This window comes from Protopterus annectens, chromosome 12.part0, assembly GCF_019279795.1.
Source record: "Protopterus annectens isolate FY-2018-M chromosome 12.part0, PAN1.0, whole genome shotgun sequence".
Taxonomy (NCBI): Eukaryota; Metazoa; Chordata; order Ceratodontiformes; family Protopteridae; genus Protopterus; species Protopterus annectens.
The window spans coordinates 490,915,761-490,933,750 of record NC_056746.1 but is presented as its reverse complement, the minus strand read 5'-3'; the positions used below and the strand labels follow the sequence as shown (position 1 = coordinate 490,933,750).

Below are 17,990 nucleotides of genomic sequence, written 5' to 3'. Positions count from 1 at the left end.
ACTAAAGAAGGAAGCTTGGTTCATGTTGTCTATGATACTTTGCAACCTTAGGGTCTTAATAATGAAGTACTTATGAAATATTTAATTTAATTGTATTAAATTTTTAAGGAAGATTCTTGGAAATGGGGTTGTTTTTGTACTCATGAAGGAATTTATGTATTTGCTTATTATTCTGTGAACATTTATGAATTTATATACTGCTGTAATTATACTATATAATATGTCTTTTTTGTAGATGTATTTGTATGGCTTTATTGGTATGTTTCACTTAGTATTTAAAACAGTTTAATTTTATTTTAAAACACTTTAGGTATTTACAGTACTTAAAAATATTTGTATTTTTTGAGATGTTTATGTGGAAAACAGTGCTTATATCTTTAAATTTTATGGGTTCAACATCTGAATAGACTAATTAATTGTTTGATCAAGTTAATAATAATCTAATTTGATTTAATTAGTGGATGATATTTATAGGTTTGTTTTACTGGTTTTGGTCTGAACCCTGAAGGCATAAGCTGAGGCGCTAGTTTGGATTTTTATACACATTGTCACAGATTTTTGAATAAAGCTGCTTTTATGCGCCAAGTGGTGTTTTTCTAATTTAAAGTATGGTGGAATTGGCATCTGGCACAAGTGATGAAAGCTGTGTTTGAAATATCCCTTTATATTCCTTTACTCTACTATAGCCAATGGACATCTGGATATTAAAACATAAACCCACTTCATTTAGATACTGCTCCACTACTGTGAAAACTGTTGAGAGCCACACTTCACATTTAACAATTATAGTAATATCATGTACATAAAAAAAGTATTACTGGCACTTTTATATTAGGCAATATTTGCCATATGACATTAGCGCAAATCATATAGCTGTCTGCAAATATTGTATTCATTATCAAACTAAAGAATAATATAATACAACTGAGTATCCTTGTTTTATGCTTTCATTTATCTTTATTATTTTACATAAATATATGTTCACAGGATGTTACTAGGCTAGCAGACCTAGAGCCTTTACAAGCCTAGCCATGTTAATCCCAAGTATCCAAATTTGCTTTTTCTGGGTAGTTTGCAGAATGAATTTAATGAACACAAAGGGTCTGTGATCATCACTGGCTACCCTGTCCATGAGTAACATGGGTGCCACCCCAGGGGCAAATTTGCGGTCTCCCTTCCAATTATCTAGGCTGAATGTGAATAGGGACCAGATGGCTTAATGGTTAAGCTCTTCGCCTCTAATGCACAAGGTTCAATCCTAACCTCTGACCAATGCCTGTTTGGAGTTTGCATGTTTTCCCTATGTTTCCGTGGGGTTTCTCCCATGTCCGAAAAACATGCTGAGTGTTTCCATCTCAAACTCACCAATGAATGGAGCTGTAGGCAGCAACACAGACACTACATGGCACCCTATAGGGGGAAGAGTTGTACAGACCAACCGCTTTGGGCATCTACTGTGGTGCACAGTATCCTCAAGATAGGAAAACATGGATCACAAGCACTACATGCGGTGGCAGGGCTAGCCACACGATGGTGTAAAAATATGGCTCTAGGTGATTTGGTCATGTTGACTAATGTTGCCAAAAATGGGCATGGGTAGTTACCAGTGATAAGTGGGTTGAGGACCTGGCCTACTCTGACCCACACCAGGGAACCGTGCTAATGGTGGGAGGGGTATATGTGCCTCTATTGGCCAGTGTGTGCCCGCCATAAAGCCCAGCAGCCCTGAGTCAATAAGCTACTGGCCAGCCAGTGTCTAGTTGCCCAGCCTGGGTTACCTGGGATAGCTCTGTTGAGCGAAAGTTGGACGTAAAACTAACCAACCTGCCAAACATGAACTGAAAATTGCTATGCTTAATGTAGGTTCACTGACAGGATGCAACCTGGAAGTGGATGACATGATGATACGGAGGAGGCTGTACATCCTATGTATCCAAGAGATGAGATGGAAGGGGAGTGCAGCAAAGCCACTTGGCTTGGGATCAAGACTATACTACTCAGGTAAGGGACATGCTAGAAATGGTGTAGGAATTGTGGTGAGAGACAGGCTTTAGAAGGCAGTGAGGGATATCATCAGAATTAATGACAGACTCATGGCAATCAAGACTCCAGTGTAATGATAGGGCAGTATTCATAATCTCAGCCTGTGCCCCACAGCAGGGTTGTGATAGTGAGGAAAAGAGTGCATTCAGACAGCAAGTGCAGGACCTAGTAGATAATGCAGGAAAGCAATAACTGGTGTTGCTAATAGTTGACTTGAATGCAGATATCGCGGCAGACAGAACAAGATATGAGGACTGCCTGAGTCCACATGAGTGGGGCAACAGGAATAAAGAAGGAGAAGCCACTCTAGACTTCTGCCTGGCAAATGGCTTGATAGTAGCCAACACATAGTTCAGAAAGAGAGACAGTCACAAGATCACATACAAGAGTAGCCAGCATGCAACTCAGGTAGACTTCCTCCTAGTAAGGAAAAGGCACTGGGATAGAATCTATGATTGCAAAGTCATCCCCAGTGAAACAGTCGGCCCACAGCTTAAACCATTAGTTGCCAAAATCAGCTGCAAGCAGTTGTCAGAGAAGGCTCTAAGGTCAACAGAGACCAGGCTGAAAACCTAGAAGTTGACTGGAGAGAAAGTACAGCAGTTCAAGGAATTACTCGGGGCTCTAGCACCCCAAGATGAGGAGGAAATAGGTGGAGTTGAAGAAGAGTGGCAGCACCTAAAAACAGCATGTGTTAGGACTACAGAAAAGATATGTGGCCGAGCCAGGTATGGAAATAAGGTACATAAGGAAAGCTGGTGGTGGAGTACAGAAGTCCAGGAAGTCATCAAAAGAAAGAAGGAGTGCAGGAATTAGTGGGAGATAGAAAAACTGGCCAGGATAGGAAGAACTACTGGTTGGCTAACAAAGAAGCTAAGGAAGAAGTTGCAATAGCAAAGAATAGCGCATCAGAGGCACTCTACCAACTTCTGTAAAGTCACTCAGTAAGGGGCACAAAGAAGCTATATCCAGGTTGCAAGGCAAAGACAGAAAGATAAAGAAGATGGTCAGACACCCTTCATAAGGGATGCCAGCAACAAGCTGCTCACCAGTCCACAGGACCTCAAAAGCAGATGGAAGGAATATTTCCAGCAGCTTCTGAATGAAGAAAACCCCACAGAAGCTGTACAGCCCCAGAAACAGCCTACAGTGAGAGAAGAAGAGGAGCCCACCTTATAAGAAGCTAGAAGAGCACTAAGGAATATGAAGTCAGGGAAAGCAGCAGGCTCAGATGAGGTCACAGCAGATATGATAAAGATGCTGGGTGAGATAGGGGAGAAATGGCTCCTGAGGGGGGCTAATAGCAGTGTGGAAAGAAAGACATATCCCAAATGACTGGAGAATAAGCATACTCATGCCAGTGTACAAGAACAAAGGGGACATCCACAACTGTGGGCAGTACAGAGGCATCAAACTCCTACCACATTGCATGAAAGTTCTGGACAGGGTGATTGATAAACAGATAAGCAGAGTAGTAGAATGTAAGATGGGAGATGAACAGTTCGGATTGAGATCAGGATGCAGCACAATTGACCTGATGTTTGTATTGAGACAGACACTTGAGAAGAAGCTAGAGATGAGGACAGAGTCCAACTGGGCATTCCTAGACTTGGAAAAAGCATATGACAAGGTCCCAAGAAAGCTGATCTGGGCAGTACTGTGGTGGTTTAAAGTCCCCGAAACATTGGTAGAATTAGTGCAGGCTATGTAGAAGGACCCAGTGACTCAAGTACAAACAGTGTTTGACCTCACAGGGGGTTCCCAATGGGAGTGGGTGTACACCAGGGTTCATATCTGAGCCCACTGCTGTTCATAATGGTGATGGACTACATTAGCAAACGGGTTGGAGGGAACAGATCAACAAAGTTGCTGTATGCAGATGATGTGGCAGTACAGGCAGAGTCTCAGCTAGAACTTCAGCAAAGAATAGCAGAATGGAATGCAAGTCTGAAGGCACATGGGATGAAACTAAGCACACGTAAGATGGTGGTAATGCCAGCAAATTGGGGAAATCAGAAGAAGCTGAGAATTGAGATAGAAGGGAAGAGAGTGGAACAGGTAAACAGCTTCAAGTATCTGCGAGGGGTGGGTGAGGAGAAGGGTAGTCTGAAGGAAGAGGTCAAAGCTAGAATCAGAGGGGCTGCAGCCAACTGGCATAGAGTATCGGGTGTAGTCTATGACAGAAGAATGCCAAAGAAGCTGAAAAGTAAGGTGTACAAGACAGTGGTGCAACCAGTACTACTGTATGGTACAGTAACCTGGACAGTAAAGACAGAACAGTTGAAGAAGCTAGAGGTGATGGAAATGAAGTTCCTGAGAAAGGTGGAAGGATGCACACTGTGGGACAGACGAAGAAATGAAGACATAAGAGCAGAAGCCAAAGTAACTCCAATTGCAGAAAAGATCAAAGAGAACAGATTACGGTAGTTTGGGCACATATGTAGAAAAGCAGAAGACAATCTGATGAAGAAGATTTGGGACAAACAGGAAGAAGGTAAGAGGAAGTGAGGACATCCAGTAAACAGGTGGATGGATTGTGTGAAAGAAGATCTGCGGCAGTCAGGCATGAGCATTGAAGAAGGCAGGAGTGTAGCACTGAATCAAGAGAGTTGGCAACAGTTAACATGATACCCCAACCCCATGTAGAAAAAATGGGAAAAAGGGGCTGATGATGATGATGATTTGAAAAGGGTCAGTGAGGAGCTCTGTTTTACGTGAACAGGAAGTCAATTACAGAGAAGCAGCAGACTCTCAGAGATATGGCCTAATCCAGGTTTGTGTATAAAGATCAATTATTACATTTTGTATAACCGTGAAAGAGTTAAAAAATTTCTATAAACTAGGGAGGGGAGGGTGGGTAGGGATTTGTGGGCCTGTGTTTGAACATAGTTATAGTTGGTCTCTGTGCTGGGTGGGCTCTTGGGAACTCCCTGCTCTGTGTGATTGTTCTGGTTTCCATCTCCTGGATTGTCTAGGTCTCTTGCCATAGGGAGGCCTCCCCTTGTCTAGGAGGATAAGGCCAAGGAATTGCTGGACTATAGGCTCTTCACAGCTTTTATTTGATTTCCTTTGTGTATAGCTTTTCAATAACGTGTTCAGCTGGAGGTCCAAAATAGGAACTCCTCATCTAGTGGCTTATCCAGCTCAGCCTTAACCTAATCTGGCAAAAGCTGGGTCCTGAGCTATGCATATCTGTGGATGACAGAACCTATGGCAGCTGCTCTACGTGATGCATTTAATGCATCACTGACACACTTTATGGAGTGTCTGGACACTTGTAAAGCTTTTCTTGCTGTCTCCTGAATTTCCTTAGGTTCTATCATCACTAGAGTCCACCTTAGCTAGAATTTTGTTTTGGAGGTCAAGTACTTTAGCATATGGAATTGGCAGTTCAAAGCTCTCACTGACAGGGTGGCAGAGATATCAGATTTTTTCCCCAAATATGTCTAAAAGTCTACTTTTCCTGTCATTAGGCAAGGAATGTCTGGTTGGTCCCTTAGGTACACCTTTTGTGGATTCAGCGGAGAGTAAAAAAGGGTCAGCTTTTGGATTTTTGTAAAGGTACTGGAGAGATTCAATCACTCTATAAAACCTACCTGGTTTCCTAGGAGAAGTAAGTATAGAATCAGGACATAAAGCAATGTCTTCAAAGACATCATCTAGTACTATGTGTACAAGACAGATAGCCAGTGGTCTGGGAGAAGGAAAACTTAGCAGTTCCCTGTAATGTGTCTGGACCTGTGAGAGCTGTTTGCCTTCTCAACTGAAAGCCTCCTCCATTTTATGAAGGGTATCTCCAAAGGAAAAGTCTGGGGGGCACAGTGTCATCACAGTCCAAATCCGAGTATGTTTGGGGGGGTAGGTGCCCAGAGTAGGATAGCTCTTCTTTATCTTTTGAGCTAGAGGAATCTGCATCTTCCTGAAAAGTCACTTCCATGTTTCTTTTGGATGGGGTTGCTTTATAGGTTCATAGGTGTGTACTAGGCTAACGGCCCTGGAGCTTATATAAGCCTAGCCCAAGAAGATTCCCTGGCATCATGCCACCCAAAGTTAGTTCCCAGTGCCCCTGTCAAGCAAGGCCACTGAAGTGATCCCCAGGGTGAACTTCCTATTGCTTATCCACTCGTCAAGATTTCTCTTAAAGAGGGCCATTGAAGTGCTCTGCTTGACGTGTTTGTTCCAGAGTATGGGAAGTCTCTGGGTTAGGAACCTGTCCCTCCAGCATGTTCTGTTTATTGTGGTAATGAGGTTTAGGTCCCTGGAACATGTGGCATGAAGGGATTGGGATTTCTTTAGGTGTAGCATATTTAGCAGCTCTGGGTCAGACATGGCTTTGTAGGTCAAGCAAAGATCGCCTCTAAGTAGGCGATAAGAGACAGCTGGAATTTTTTGAGTCTGTCCATACAGGGCATGTGTATAAGCCCCAATATTCTCTTAGTGAGGTATTTTTGTGACCTTTCCAGTTGTTGTAGGTGTCTAGTGAGGTACATACCAAATGGGGTGCTGTATTCTATAGTAGGTCTAATGAGGGATGAGTAGAGAGGAATTATGACCTCTTTCTTCCTGGATGAGAAACCTTTTGTAATGAGACGTGTCACACAGAAGGACTTTCTGACTACAGTGGCAATGTGGTTATCAAAGGAGAGGTTGCTGTCAACCTGTGTCCCCAGGTCTCTTATCACACCTTCGGTGTTTAGCAGACTACAACCTATGAGGTAGTTCATGGGCACCAAATTTTTCCCAAAGGGAATGACAATGCACTTTTTGGCATTGAGCTTAAGGCCATGGTTCTGGTACCAGTCATTGGTATCATTGAGGCCTTTTTGTAGAATGTCTACATCAGTTGGAGAATCAATAATGGCTCCCAGTTTGCAATCATCTGCGAACTTGTTCAGCCTGAGTCCCTGTGTGTTGGCTTGAACTTCAGAGAAGTAGATGTCAAACAGGAGAGTACCTAGGACCGATCCCTGTGGGACACCACTTGTAATTGGTCGGCAGTCAGATTTGGAGTCCAGTACTTTCACAGTGTGGGTTCTACCAGTGAACCAGTTGACAACCCATCTCATGACATAGGGGTTTATGCCTAGTTTAGTGAGTCTATCTATGATTCCTGAGTGAGGGATGGTGTCAAAGACCTTGGCAAGATCTAGGTAGGCTGTGTGAACTAACTTGCTTTCATCCACAGCTCTGGTGACAGACTTGAAGAAGTTCTACCTTTCACAGACTCAAACTGCATGGGGTCCAGAGTTTGGAGATTCTCTATGTCCTTATTTATAAGGTCCATGATGATGTGCTCCATAGCCGTATATATCAGACTTGTCAGACTAATGGGGCGGTAGTCCTCAGGGTCTGTAGTTGCTCTCCCTTTGTGGAGTGGGATGACCATAGCAGTGTGCCATTCCGTAGGAACAAAGCCTGATATGAGGCTGTGATTAATCAGGGTACTCAGGTGTGGTGCCAGTTCACTTTGTAATTCATGTAAAACACAGCCAGGGATATTATCAGGTCCCATGTAAGCAGTATTATTGGCTTTGGACAGTGTGGTTTTTACCTGTGTAGCTGTGATAATAGGGACTTGGCATTCCTCAGGTATTGTGATAGGCCCTTTAGGGGGTGAAAGGGGGTAAAGTTCACACTGAACCTGTTGGACAATATATTGGCAATATCAGTTGGTTCTGCATATGTATTGCCATTGTGTTGTAACTCAGAGCAGATCTGAGTATTGCCATGTAGATTCTTGACATAACTATAGAATGCCTTGTGGTTGTCTTTAGAATTTGCAGCAATTTTATTTTCGTAGGTAGCTTTAGAGGATTTGATGATAGATCTCAGTTTTTTGCTGAGGCTAACAAGGGAGTTTTTCCAGTATTGGGAATTCACCCTTTTCTGCAACAGTTTTTTCCTTCTGTTGTAGATTTTGTTTATGGTGGGGGACCACCAGACTGGCTTCCTTTTTTTGGAGGAGAGCGTCTTGGTTCTGTTTAGTATGGCTCATTCCATGACTTTATACCAAGTTGCATAATGCGAAGGCTCCCAAAGATTTAAATGTTTGTTTAGGAAAGCAGCTATGAATATTAGCTATATTTGTTTATTGGAACTAATACTGCAAAAACTGTATGGCCTATAGACAAATAAATATTGCCACTTTATACACAGCATTATGCCATACAATTATGTCTCTCACAGTTGCCATTTAACATGCATAGTTTTGTATATTACATTGCTTTGGAATATTCTGAAAATATGACATGCATAATTCACATTGATTATGCAGTATCAGAAAACAGCACATATCACTGCAATGCTTTTGACCATACAAACAGTTCACTCACCGATATATTGGGCCTATCTTGCATGATTACAGAATACAACCCTTTGTTTGGCCATATTACTAGCACATTTTGGTAGGTAAAATATAATTTTTCTTTAATAAATCTGAAATATAAATTCAGCGTCATCAGGGAGCTTTTAATACTAACACCCTGCATAGCCCATCATTTATAGAATAACTGCTGCATTTTGACCTTTTTACAACTTGTACTGTTTCCATGGTATTGCAAATCTTCTTCTTCTTTCGGCTTTTCCCGGTTAGAGGTCACCACAGCGGATCACCTGTCCGCTCATGACTGGCAGTGGAGTTTTACAGTGTCGAGTTGCCAGCCCGGCACCCAACCTTCCACAAAAGATGCACACACTCACACCTAGGGCCAATTTAGAGTGTCCAATCCACCTACAGCATGTTTTTGGGATGTGGGAGGAAACTGGAGCACCTGGAGGAAACCCACGCGACCATAGGGAGGACATGCAGATGCCGCACAGAAGGCACCCCAGCCATGGATCGAACCGGTCTATGGTATTGCAAATCATTCGAGATATACCCTAAATAGAGCCAGGAATGAGGATGACGAGAGTTAGGAAGCAAGGAGATTAATTAGCCTCCTGCTGTTTGGGTCTGAATGATTGAAGAGGATGAAGCCCATATTGAGCTCATGGGGTACATAATAATTTTAATTCACATAGATGTAGAAAATTATCTGCAGCTGGTAGAGTTTTAAGTCACATCACAAAACATACTTTACCTTTGTGAATAAAATACCAAGGACAGGAGAAAAAAATGATGCAATAATATTACCCTAAACTTCTTATCTATTACTAATTCCATTTTAGATTAAATATGCGCTACTGTTAACGAATGAGGTTTTTTATGTTATTTTCAAGAACTGTAACATTGTGTTTAACAGGTGCTGTATACAACTCTACAAGTCATCTACCACTCTGCTGTGTTCCTATATCCATTGTCTGGCTGGCAGACCAGTCCATCCATTTTTACTGTTACTCCACATGCATCGCTTCCTCTGTGAGTCCATATATGCATATTAACTCACACAATTCAGTTTAATCCACTATCGTTGTCTAAGATACAATTATTTCCTTGTTAGGTTTTTCTACATTAATCACTGCATTTAGCTGCTATAACAGCAATCCATCATCAGTAAATATTGCAACATTCAAAGATCCTTTCTTTACTGTACGATTTGCAGTCTCTTTCCCTTCTTGCTCCATTTTGCAATCAACTCACACAGCCCATCATGAAACTTCCTAGAATTTAAAGATTAGGGGAAATTCCCCAGCACCAGGCCAAATATGAAAAGAAGAAACCCTAGGAGTAGCTCAACTCTGTAGGCAACTGGGGGACATCTGGCTTTGCAAGTGCAGTGGCCTTTCCTGGAAAGAGGGGGGAGTAGATGGAAATGAATTAGCAGATTTTGTTTTCAGTGGGTATTAGAAGGGACCAGTCTTTTTTAGAGGCTGTGGCTATGATAGGGAGCCCATATTCAAGTTGAGCAAGAACGAACCCTTAACCTATTACAGCCCTAGCTAGTCTGGAGAGAAAGGGAGATATGTTCCAGGACTAGAATAAAAGAGTTGATCTTTTTTCATGGAGTTTTCATTGCGATTATGAAAGTTAAGTGACTAGCTCTGTCATAAACCTAGGTATTTAAAGGATGCAGTTGTTTCCACTGGAGTACCATTGAGATCTGTGATTTTGATATTTTATTTTTCAGCTTTTGTGAGGTTATAAATATCCTTTTTTTAAGAGTTTAGAAGTAGCTTATGGTTGTTTAGCCAAGAATTAAGAGAGTAGAGGTCAAATTGAAACTGGGTTTAACAGCTGAATGTGAGGGACTGACTCAAAAGATAACCATGTCATCAGCATAAAGAGTGACAGGAGGGTTAAGGAGGTCAGTAGGTAGTTTGTTAAAAAAGATTGTAAACAACAGGGAAGCGAGTATGGAGCCCTGGTCACTCCTTCAGTAAGGAGCACTGCAGGTGAGAGGGATGTACCACTCTTGACTCTGAAATACATATTTACTAAGAAATCTTGGAATCAGGTAACACCATAGGAGCTATGACCTCTAACTTAATGTTCCATTGATGCCCTTATTTTGCACAGATGTTTATAAAACATATGCACATACTTGCAAAATGTATTCGTTAAATAACTATAAATATCTCTAGAGATGTAAAGTTTGGACAAGAATCACTGCAAAGTTTTTCTGGTATTATATAAGCTTTTTCTTGATAACTTAAACGAGAGGAAGTTCATATGGTGATTTATGGTAAGACAATGATTAAGATATAGTAAATATTCTTTATATTAACTCATTTTATTTTAATCTATCGTGTTATATAACTTCTTGTCCCACTGAGATCACAGGGAAATTCTCATCTGTGGCTAATTAACATTGTGACATGCTTTTAAATAATTTTCCAAATGATAAGTGCATTTATTTTAATCTAATTATAGCAATAATTCAAAATGTTATATGTGCAGAACAAATACATATATCTTTCAGGAAATGTTTCAGACAAGTAAATGTGATGTCGCTGTATTTCCTGGGATTCATGAATGCCTACACTAAGTGTACACCTTTCTGAGTGAACAGAAACACAAGTATAATACCCACTTTCCTCCTCCTAATTTTGGTTTTCCTGCTTATTTTCTTGCAATCTTAAATATCAGGGGGATTCATAAAGGTTACTACAAAGTATAGGCTACATGTACTGTTAGTATAACCTTTCTGACTAACTAGAAAGCACAAAAAATGTGATAGGGATGTTCTTGAATAGAGATCGTGCACACCTAGTGTAGGCATTAATGGTGAGGCACTGTTTTGACCACTCAGTTATGCAGTCAGTCATCATATTATGTAAATGTGTTATGTGTATAACTACAAGATTAATCATTCCTCAGAATATAAATATCTCTGTAACTGTTCAACTCCAACACCAGGCAGCACTGCTAAATCGATCTGCAATCATGTAAGTATATATCTAATGTCACCCAGTATCCAATAACATGCATTAGTTTCAATTTTCTGGTGCAAACATAAATGTATGTGATATATCTTACAGGATTATTAAGTGCATTCACTTTAATTCGGTGAATATTCTCAACAGACTTGGACTTAAATGTAATTCCAGTAGTGACAAATACAATTAGGGATAAAAAGGAAAGAAAACACTAAATTCAGACTGCTGCCTGTGACTATAAGTCTTCATTAGGGATTGCAGACAAATGGCATATCCCAGGGCTCATGCCTCCTGCTGTCTGCTCAGTGAGAGGCAAGTAAGCTCCACTTTGCAATTCCTTTCCTTCTTCAACTGGCTTTACTAGTACAGCAAGCACTTTTAAGAAAACAATTGTTACAGAATAAGAATATGACAGTCATTACACTTTGCTTTCTAACACCAAGACACACCCCTTTCTCATTACTATTCATACAAAATGTGTACATAAGCTGATTAATATTCATGATGTAGTGTTTTACTACTGCTCTTAGTAGTCACACATTATGCTGACTGTTTTTTCATTTGCATACTAGTCTGCCACAGCAACAATCCAAGAGAAGCACCCATAGCTCTCAACCTTCCATCTCCAAAATGAGGAACACTAACCCTTAGAATGTGGAACAAATGGGCAAAATGTGGAACACATACTAATGGCTTACTAACAACTTTAACTAGGAAGGTTATAGGATGGTTAAAATATGCTGGTTTTACTTATAAAGAAGACCTTTTAATGAATTAATATGATTAATTTCTGTTTACAATGGATTTCAGTTAATACAAATCCCTAACACTGAATGTGACAGAGTCTTTCAATGTGGAACTTTGAGGAACTTCGAGGAACGTGAACTTTTTAAGACCCCAAATGAGGTACGTTCCTCATAATGAGGTACACTTGAGAGGTATGGAAGCACCATGCTGGTCTTGTGAATGAATACAATCCAAACACAACATAAAAATAAGAACTGATTTCAGTAAATGTAAAAGGAAATAAAAAAACAATATACATATGTTTTTCAACAAATTCACTATAGATTTACTTGTTAACTTATACCATCACGTCAACTTTCTAGATGTAATATAAAAGAATATTTAGTTCTTGGCCTTTTTAAGCTAAATTTGTTACTTAAAATGGATATTAGGCTTAGATACTATATATTTTTGCAATATATTATTTTATTTTTCAAATAAATCCCATGCTAATAATTCATAATTAAACACTTATTACCCATCCTAAATTAATCAAGAAAATATATAATTAGTGGATTCAAACCCCAGTGACCTATTTCACCCTATCCACTACCTCTATCACATGGAGAAAATGAAAATACAATTCAATTTTTTCTAGACTCATACAGTCATCAAACACAAACCACTATTTTTCAATTGTAAATCTAAAATCAATCTGAATTTCTTGATTCCGGTTTATTAAAATGATTCCTTTAGTGGCCAAAATGGCTAGTGCCATTGTTTCTGAGATCTTTCTTGTATATCTGAAAACCTACAAAGTATCCATTTGTCATAAGAGAAATCTTTATCAGCCACCAGCTGGTGCTCTATGAATACCACTGTTGATGTGACACCCCGACCCCATATGTAAAAATGGGGAAAAGGGGGCTTGTGGATGGATGGGTAACATAACTCTCTCTCATATTTCACTAAATGTTTAACTATTGCAAAAGGAGAATTCTTAGGCAAGAGCATCATGTATGATACCAATCTCCCATAAGTCCATAACCATGCCAGCACTGTTTAGTTTATTTTGCCCAGCCCAATTTAGCTGGAATCCAATAACTACAATGGATCCCAAATGTACCTTTCAAATATCTGATTCCCCTTTGGATAGTTGAAAAATATAGGTGAAGGGTCTAAAAAATTGTTTTAGAAGATCTACAGATATGCTCAGAATTAGTTCAAAATGATGTGAAGATTACTGATCCTACAGACATTGCCAACATACTGGCTGACAGGTTCAGTGCAAACTTCTCCCCACCCTCCCCGTCTAAAGAAGAGATATCTATACCAAATGATTGTAGCCCCCCAAACATCTCCAACGCTCAGGTGAGAACTGCTCTCTCCAAGGCAAAGAACACAGCATCCATGGGACCTGATGGTGTCCCCGGCTGTGTGCTCCATGAACTCAATGAGGAATTAAACCCACAGTTAGGACAGCTGTTTAATCTTAGTCTCACCTCCGGATACGTACCCAGGGAGTGGCGCACAGCGATTGTGGTCCCACTCCACAAAGGCGGTGCCTCCACCCACCCTGGAAATTACCGTCCCATTAGCTTGACAAGCCTGATCTGCAAAGCCATGGAAAGGATCATAATGGATCTCATAAATAAAGACATAGGGAATTTGCAGACTTTGGATCCAACCCAGTATGGCTTTGTCAAAGGCAGATCATGCCTTTTAAACTTGGTTGACTTTTTTGAAACAGTCACCAAGGCCATTGACAAGGGATAGGCAGTCCATACAGCCTACCTAGACCTGGCGAAGGCTTTCGATACAATACCCCACTCGGGTATCATTGAAAAACTCATCAACTTAAATGTAAACCCATACATTACAAGATGGGTTGCAAACTGGCTGAGTGACAGAACCCACAGGGTCAGAGTTGCTGGCGCCATGTCAGACTCTAAGCCTGTCACAAGTGGTGTCCCACAGGGCTCAGTCCTGGGCCCACTCTTGTTTGGCATCTACTTTTCTGAAGTACAAGCAAACACAGGAGGGTTATGGCTGACAAAGTTCGCAGATGACTGCAAACAGGGCCGTAGTTGAGAACACATCCGACACAGATATCCTTCAGAAGGGTCTCACAGAAATGGATAACTGGTGCCAGAGCCATGGCCTCAAGTTAAATGCCAAGAAATGCATAGTCATACCCTTCGGGAAAAATAAGGTTACCCCTAGCTACCATATAGGTGGCAATCCCCTGAACACAGAAGAAGTTATTAGGGACCTGGGAACCCAGGTTGACAGTAGCCTTTCATTCGACACTCATATTGCTAAAGTAGTTAGGAAGACCTTCTACATTGCCCACCTTATCATGAAGGGATTCACATCTAGATCAAGGGAAGTCATAGTCTCCCATCACTCATCAGACCAATGATCGAGTACAATGCCCCATTCGAATGTATCTGACCCGACACTTGCAGCAGCTGGAGAGGCCACAAAGTTCCTCACCAAAAGGATAAAGGGTCTCAAAAATCTGTCTTATGCTGCACGACTGAAAGAACTCCAGTTATATTCAGTTGCGTACCGCTTACTCAGAGGTGACCTATGCCTGACAATACAAGGCCATGTCAAACCCAGATTTGATGAATATGCTTCATCTCAAAAAATCTAGATCCCTCAGAGCCACAAGGGCGGGTGACTTAAACCTCGACACGGTTATTAATAGGACGTGCTGGAGGGATAGATTCATCACCCAAAGACTCCCTATGCTGTGGAACAAAATCCCGGTTTATGTGAGGCAGAGCACCTCGCTGACCTTGTTCAAGAGGAATCTTGACCAATGGATGGGAGATCGCAGATACACCCCAGGGGTTACCCCAGTGTCACTGCTCGACAGAGGCACAGCTAAATAATGGGCATAGTTTCTCCAAACTAAGGGGTGGCGTAAGCCACAAAACTATGGCTAGGCTTATAAATGCCCTCGGGCAGATAGCCTAGTATGAACCTATGAACCTATTTATTCCAAACAGAGATTTAGCTAGGATTTCAAAAAAATATGTATTCTGTCAAACAGCCAAGAAGTAATACTTAATGGAATCCAACCAAGCTTTTATAGAAATTCTGACCAATGAAAATTAATTTTAGGGAGAACATAAACTAGCTTACCAATCAACATTTGAGTTGCTCTACTATGAATATTCTTGGACCAACATCCCTTTAGATCATCTAAAATTATTAGCCACATTTGCCACAATCCTGAAAGAATGTATAAAGTTGTTGATTTTTCAATTTCAGCCACATATAAAGATTACTACAAAACTGAGCTAGCATCGATATCATAAGATCTTTAAATCCATAGAAACCTTAAATTGAAGAATATATTAAAATATCCCAAGGTATCCAAGGTGAATGTCACACCAATGAAAATTAAGTAATTCATATTTATAACCATTGTTTTTCATTTTACCAGATAATCGAACTCGAAAATCTCCAGCAAGTATATACTATCTGACTTTTGTTGTATAAGGGCTTCTTGAAGGGTGTTTAGAAATTGGAGATACTCATTAAAATGAGCATAAATAGAACTAATAACAAATATGAATGTTTTCATTGTGACTTTCAAAAACAAAATTCAATCTTATTGGCCCACGTATTTTTCAGCTGCAATAACCTCTAAGGGTTAAACAGTGATCACTACTCCAGCTGACTTACTGATGTATGAATTTGCAACTATCTATGAAAAGGATCTAAAGGTCTAAATAATATATTTTGTTTCCAGCTGTACAGTAAGTATAACTCATAAAATAAACCTATAATACCTACATATCTAAATTAGTGTACGATGGTTATTCAGCAGGACCCCAAAATCTGAACTACAAAGCATTACTTGTTAAAAGCTGTAACTCTCTAAACTGAAAAAACATCCAAGTTTTTACACAGCTGTAACCAGTTATAAAACAAACTAAGAAACATAAGATGCAAGCCTAACAATGTTAGTTACCAAACTTACTTCAAATGTTAATAAGTTTGGCTTAAAAAGACCAAGGGCAGAAAACCAAACTTATCTCAGCTGTGGCTGATCCAGCACACTTTGCCCTTCTTTGGTTTAACTACATTAATTGTAAACCAGAAAATAAGTATACAAAACTTACAAATCTAAATTATTTAGCAAAGAGCTATTCATCAAGGCCTTGTCACCTGTATCCTAAAAGATGTAAACAAATGTACATCAGCAAAACTGAAAACCATCAGGTTCTTACACAACAGCAACTGTAAAGCAAGCCAACTACTTTAAATTGTAAAAGTTACCAACAACATTATAATAAGCAGTTAAACCATCAACATACTGCTTAACAAAGGCAAGATCTAGAGCAAACAAAAAAAATCAAACTAGTAATAGCTGAAGCTGAAGCAGACCAAAGCTTCTTTCTTTCAAATGTCTTAATGTTAATATATTTAATCCAAGGGGCTTTTGGTCCACTTGCCTGAGAAGTCCTTGATTTTTTTATAACTTGGCTAGGCCTGTTCATTGTTCCACCCTACGCTTAAAGGAAGTTCCTATAAATTTAAGCATTGTGCGTGCACTCATTCTCTTATCTGGCACCATACTTCTAGAACCTCCTTCTCCAGTGGTTAAGGGAGTCTAAAATGCTGGTCAGTCTTAATCTGGCCCTGTATCCAGCCATCACCAACAGTAATTTCGATGTAGCTTCAGTTTTTCACCATTCTGTTCATTCATTGCCTGTGTCATGCCTAATTTGTTACATGTTTTATATTGTGTTCATTTTTATCATATGGCACTTAAATAAAACAGAATTTGTTAGGTTATGCTAGGCAGGTATTTAATATATAATGTTCCAAACGTGATGAGAATATGTTGTGCCACAGTAACAGTGTCATTTAGAGTTGAGGAATTCAAGAAGTGGGGTCCTTAAAGACGTGCAAGGCTGCTGTGTAACTCGTATGCCATACAGATCCAGGACATGGAAAAGCCTTTTTGGTCGAAGGGATCCACTGTTGTATTCTTCCAGAAAAAAAAATTGTATCTAATGAAGTCTGATGGACAAAAGTACTCATTACTTTAATAAACCGTTGAATTTAAAGCTCAAAGAAGGATTTCTTCTTGTTTTATTACTTAATTCTGAAAACAAATGCATTCTACTCTGGCTATATGTCCACCTGTAAAATAACTATAGGACTACAACAATGAATTACTCTGAATAAAAAGGCTTTTCCTTTTCTTTTTACTTGTTAGTCCCAGAGAGGACCAGCCTGTCCACCTGGTGTGGAGCACCTACAGCAGGATCTACTTATTACACAACAGGTAGCCAATATTTGTTTACAGATCCAGGTCATGGGACACATGGTGGCTGAACTCTGAATCTTCAAGCATACTACAAGTCTGGTCCTATAAAGATAAAGAATAAATTTGGTTTTGAAATGAGAGTTTCCTTGTTGAAATGTATATGTGTGTGTTTACCTACCTTATAAAAAGATGGACATGATCTCAAGTAAAGGTATTTATGTCCTCAGCACAGAAGATCAACTGTAACTTGCAGAAGTTAATTTAGCTTTTATTCAAATTCAGGAAGGGTGAATCCTCTGTGGTACAAACGCTGCACATCTGGCTCACATAATATAAGCAGAAGTGATTCCAGGTTATACTGGGCTTGCTTTGTCACTTATTTGCTGCCATAGGACAAGGTAACAACATAGATTGTGTTACGGCTACTTAGATATTATAGGAGAACAATCCATCCAGGCAGAGTTGTGTACAGTACAGCGTCCCAGGTAAGTAGTTTGACACTGCAGGGGTTGTACAGTTTTGGCAAAAGTGAGTTCCAGGTGCTGTGTTATACCACAATATTTTATTTTTAAACTGTTTCCTTATGCATTGGAGGATGACCAAGATATAAAAA

The 17,990-nt window shown here is 40.0% G+C and overlaps 1 protein-coding gene across 2 annotated transcripts in view; it reads right to left on the bottom strand.

The window, feature by feature from the left end:
- The window catches only part of ABAT (4-aminobutyrate aminotransferase), a 1,409,217-nt gene that overhangs the window by 829,836 nt on the left and 561,391 nt on the right, over positions 1-17,990 (bottom strand). The gene's annotated exons all lie outside the window — the stretch shown is intronic.